Source organism: Acanthochromis polyacanthus, chromosome 14 (assembly GCF_021347895.1).
Source record: "Acanthochromis polyacanthus isolate Apoly-LR-REF ecotype Palm Island chromosome 14, KAUST_Apoly_ChrSc, whole genome shotgun sequence".
Classification (NCBI taxonomy): Eukaryota; Metazoa; Chordata; class Actinopteri; family Pomacentridae; genus Acanthochromis; species Acanthochromis polyacanthus.
Window position 1 is genome coordinate 19,306,462 of NC_067126.1, and position 6,000 is coordinate 19,312,461.

Consider the following 6,000-nt stretch of genomic DNA (forward strand, 5'->3'; position numbering starts at 1 on the left):
TCCATCAAAGGCCTGTAGGTGTAAAGCAGGAAGCCCTCCACAGTGAGGATGTGAGTCTCCTCCACCTTCTTGTGGTCGGACGTCGGGACGATCTCTGTGTCCAGGATGTTATTAAGGCCATGAGACTTCTCAAACTTCACCGGGTTCTCCAGCCACATGTAGATCGTACTCATCATGGCGTCCATGTCCAGAGCAGTGATGACATCGTACTGCTTAAAGCCATCTTCACCAACTTCAGCCTGATCTTGGGGCTTGAAGAAGTCATCCTGATGGACCAGCAGTTGGGCTGCTTCTTGATCAGGTGGTTGGTGAGGGTGGTTTTCCCTCCATCGGTTACGCCGCTGATGCCGATGATGTACTTCATGTTCTCCGATTGGTCAAAGTTTGGTAAAAGGGTCAAAAACATCAATAAAAACCAGGTCAGGAGTGATCGGATGTGGAAGAAAGCTGAAAAAGAGAAGGTTGCAGCAGAAAACGTCAACTACTCGAGTCCTCCATGGCACTTGAGTTTAGTGAGTAAGGTAAGAGCAGAAAGGGGGCTGCCACTCGGAAGCGGTTCTTCCACCGAGAAACGACCTCTTTCTGCTGTCGCTGCTACACATACAGTCGAGGTCAAAAGTTTACATACACTTGTAAAGAACATAATGTCTTAGCTCTCTTGAGTTTCCAGTTATTTCTACAACTCAGATTTTTCTCTGATAGAGTGATTGGAACAGATACTTATTTGTCACAAAAACATTCATTAAGTTTGGTTCTTTTATGACTTTATTATGGGTTAACAGAAAAAGTGACCAAATCTGCTGGGTCAAAAATATAAATACAGCAACATGAATTGTAGCAATTTTGCTGACTTAGAAAGTTGTGTCAGTGAAATGAGCTTCATAGCATTGCCTCTTAACTTCTTGTGAGTGATTATGAGTGACTACAGCTGGTTACTTCTCTGAGGCCATTTAAATAGGGCTCAGTGGATACAAAGGAGCACAAACGCTACAACGGGAAAGTCAAAGGAGCTCAGCACGGATCTGGAAAAGTGAATCATTGACTTGAACAAGTCAGGAAAGTCACTTGGAGCCATTTCAAAGCAGCTGCAGGTCCCAAGAGCAACAGTGCAAACAATTGTAAGTATAAAGTGCATGGCACTGTTTTGTCACTGCCACGATCAAGAAGAAAATGCAAGCTATCACCTGCTGCTGAGAGAAAATTGGTCAGGAGGGTTAAGAGTCACAGGTGTCAGTGTCCATGGTCAAGTGTGTTTTGTCTTGCCATGGACTGAGAGGCTGCCGTGCAAGAAGGAAGTCCTTGCTCCAAAAGCAACACCTTAAGGCTCAACTGAAGCTTGCTGCTGATCACATGGACAAAGATAAGACCTTCTGGAGGAAAGTTCTGTGGTCAGATGAAACAAAAGTTGAGCTGGATTACCTTCAAATTCTTCAAGATCACCTAAAATGATCAGCCTGAAGGCTGGGTCTTGGCCACAGTTGGGTGTTCCAACAGGACAATGACCCCAAACACATATCAAAAGTGGTAATGGAATGGCTAAATCAGGCTAGAATTAAGGTTTTAGAATGGCCTTACCAAAGTCCTGACTTAAACCCCATTGAAAACATGTGGACAATCCTGAAGAAACAAGTCCATGTCAGAAAGCCAACAAATTTAACTGAACTGCACCGATTCTGTCAAGAGGAGCAGTCAAAGACTCAACCAGAAGCTTGCCAGAAGCTTGTGGATGGCTACCAAAAGCGTCTAATTAAAGTGAAAATGGCCAAGGGACGTGTAACCAAATATTAGCATTGCTGTATGTATATTTCTGACCCAGCAGATTTGGTCACTTTTTCTGTTAACCCATAATAAAGTCATAAAAGAACCAAACTTCATAAATGATTTTTGTGACAAAGAAGTATCTGTTCCAATCACTCTATCAGAGAAAAATCAGAGTTGTAGAAATAACTGGAAACTCAAGACAGCCATGACATTATGTTCTTTACAAGTGTATGCAAACTTTTGACCTCGACTGTACTGCCCTAGTTGAGGTTTTAGCTGGAATATTCCTTTTAACCAGCCCCTCAGGTCTCTTTGAGGATTTTGGATGGAATACTTGGTTAAACCAACATTTTAGGTGCATGTCCAAGGATTTTTGGTGGAATGTTCCTTTAAGGTCAATGTATGAGGACCTTGTAGGTGGAATAATTCCTGAAACCAACCTTTTAGGTCAACATTCAAAGATTTAAAGTGGAATATTCCTTTAAACCAACCTAATTTCGTGTTTTGATCATTATCAAGTGAGAAACCTCAATCCAGAATCCTCATAATGACATTTGAGATTTATGCTGCTGTTATTTGTTTAGTCCTGACTAAATGACAGAAATCCACAACTGTAATTTTATTTCAGGACTCGGTTATTAAATGTCAAAACAATCCATGTGACTCTAAAAACTCAACAGCTTTACAAACTCTAAGATTAAACTCTCCACAAGGATCCAAAATAAGTTGGACTTCTATATGAGAGCTTTAATTATTCTTCATCTACTTCCTGAAAAGTGTGGTCAATAAAAACAATAAAAACTAATAATTTCAGCTGAACTAAAGACAGACTTTGTGATTTTTCTGCTCACATGTTCTGTTGTTGTCAACTTACAATTTCAAATAAATAGCTGCCTAACCCACTGGAAACCAGTGTTTGTTCTGTTTTGTGTCGCTCCTTGGCGACCCTAGACAGCCGGTTGTAATGTTTTTTGAGCAACATTCCATACTACGATGTTTTTACTGTGGTGGTTCGACTATGAAACCAGTTTGATGTGTTCAGCTATCCTATGTGTGAAAGGAGGTGGTCTTCAACTTTCTTTAACTTTCTGCTTCAACTTTAAACTAAATTTCCTTCACTAAGCTCTGGACTTCCAGTAAGCTGTGTTCCTATTGGCTGGCCAGGTGGCTGCTTGGTGTTATCAGGAACACCTGAGCAGCTCAGTGTCTTCCTGCTTTATGTCTGTAGTCAAACATTTCCTCTGCTTCTCTTCACTGAACTGGGTTTGGCTGCGTTGCTTTAGTTTGTTCTTTAGGCGTTGGCTTGCAGCTTCCAACAGTAAAATCCTCTTTAATGTGTTTCTTGGTGTGTTTTAGGGCTTTGTACTGGATAGTTGTCTTGGTAAATGTGGTCCTTTAGCCACAGTTAGCACATGGTGCTAATGTGTGCAGTGATTAGTGGATTTGGTGCAGCTGAGTTGTGTTTTTCTCTTGGCTGTAGTTAGTCTTCAGAGGTTTTTGTTTAGACACATTCTGTATTCTTGTTTGTGAACCAGTGTTGGTTGTCCAGAAGGTAAGAGTTCCTGTCCTGATTCTGTTTAAAGAGCTTCTCTGATAGGCTGCAGGAGACTTTAGCATTTGGGTTATGCCAGTTTGGTTTTTGTACGGTTTCATTTGGATGGCTACCTTGAGGACCCTCCATGTGGTTTAGTGAGGTTTTCTGTAACAGTTCTACAAAGCAACCTGCAGCACACACACACACACACACACACACACACACACACACACACACACACACACACACACACACACACACACACACACACACACACACACACACACACACACACACACACACATGTTTGTACTTCTATCTTAGTGAGGACATCCATAGGCGTAATGCATTTCCTAGAGCCTTACCCTAACCTTAACCATCACAACTGATTGCCTAAACTTAATCCTTACCCTAACCCTAACCAAACCTCAATTCATACCTGTTCTCTAAAAACAAGTGTTCACCCTCAAACATGGCTGTTTCAAAGTGAGGACCGGCCAAAATGTCCTCACTTTGTAAAAATGTCCTCACTTTGATAGTTAAATGCAGAAAATGGTACTCACCATGTAGCAAGTACAAGAACACACACACACACACACACACACACACACACACACACACACACACACGTTTGTACTTCTATCTTAGTGAGGACATCCATAAGCGTAATGCATTTCCTAGAGCCTTACCCTAACCTTAACTATCACAACTGATCGCCTAACCCTAATCCTTACCCTAACCTTAACCAAACCTCAATTCATACCTGTTCTCTAAAAACAAGTCTTCACCCTCAAACATGGCTGTTTCAAAGTGAGGACCGGCCAAAATGTCCTCACTTTGTAAAAATGTCCTCACTTTGATAGTTAAATGCAGAAAATGGTACTCACCATGTAACAAGTACACACACACACACACACACACACACACACACACACACACACACACACACACACACACACACACACACACACACACACACACACACACACACACACACACACACACACACACACACAGCATTTAGAATTTATGGTACAATTGCAATGCTTAGTAAGACGAATGGAGCAGTACTATCGTTAAAAGAGGTAATAAAAATCAGGGGCTGCAGATTATTTTATCCCATGGTTTAGTCCATGTTCAAGTGTATAAATGATTTGCCAGATGTTATCAAAATTGTAAATCTCATCAAGGCCCACTCAAGGAACCTTTATGATTACTAACTACTGAAATTATTTGCTGTTGGGAGGATTTCTCTTTTTGTATTACAAAACTGCATTTTCTTCCATTTTTGTCTGACTATGTATGGCACTTGTCTGAACTTATCTACAGAATGACTAGCAATGGAAACCAATTCATCAGACTACACAAAAGCAGTACACACTACAATGCAGTCATCTCATCAGCCATCGTCTAGGATGCATAAAGTGAACTCAATCACAACTAAGGACCTGACGAGGAAGAGGCAGGGCAATGTGAAAAACACATTCCTGATTAAGCCTGTTTAAGCTGTTAAAATTGAGTAAATAATTTTCCGGCTTGTGCTTGTTGAGTGTCAAATCTGGAAACTTAAAGCACTTAAGATCAATTATTAGTGGTAGAACTTTAGAATATATCAAGGCATCTACAAAACAATTCCAGGCTTGCATGATATTGACACACGTGCAGAGCATCCTTCCCTGCCCATTCCTAAATGAACTTCTGCAGCAGGACACATGGAAAACAAAAACAAAAAAATGCAGGTCTAGCACTCATTAAGGTCAGCTACTCTTCTAAAAACATAATATACTGTGTCTATTTAGTGCTCATCCAACTGAGCATGAAGAAGACTGTGAAAGAGCAGGTTCAAATCCAGTGATCAGAGGGCTGCTTGTATCCTACAGTTGTTTCTAAAAACACGGCGGTAATTTAAAGTTTGAACCCCTGAGAGTTTTGCATATGTTTGTATGAATATCATAACAGGTCCTAAAAGTTGATAAAGAGATGATAATTGAACAAATAAGACACATTGCTGTACTAGGACATTTATTTATTGAGAAAATGACTGAATATTACACTTCCGTGAATGGCAAAAGTATTTCAGTCTTTGTTTTCACTATCTGCTGTGAGCCCCCTTGCACAGTAATAACTACAGCTAAACATTTTCACTCACTGTTGATCAGTCCGACACATCAGCTTGGAGGAATTTGAGCTCTTGAGGTCAGGACTTTGACCTGGACACTCAAAAAACATTAACTTTATTCTTTTGTGATGATTTTTTTTGTTAGAACGGAGATTCAGTTCCCTGAAAGTTGTGCTTGCATTTTCCTTTAGACTACCCGTTATAATTCAATGATGCAGCAGAACAGGCTCAAACCATGACACTACCACCACCATGCTTCAGAGATGGCATACAGCTCTCATGTTGGGATGCAGTGTTTTCTTTTCTCCAAACATATTTGCTTCTCATTCGAACCAAAAAGTACTATTTTGGTCTCTTCAGTCCACAATACATTTTTCCGCTAACCTTCTGACTTGTCCATGTGATCTTAGACACACTGCAAATAGCCAGCAATGTTCTGTTTAGAGAGCAGTAGCTTTGCCTCGCAGCCCTGCCATGCATGCCATTTATTTAGTATTCTCCGGATGGTGGACTCACATTAAGTGAAGTAAGAGATCCTTTAAATGTTTAGAGGTTGCCCTGGGTTCCTTTGTGACTTCTTGGTCTC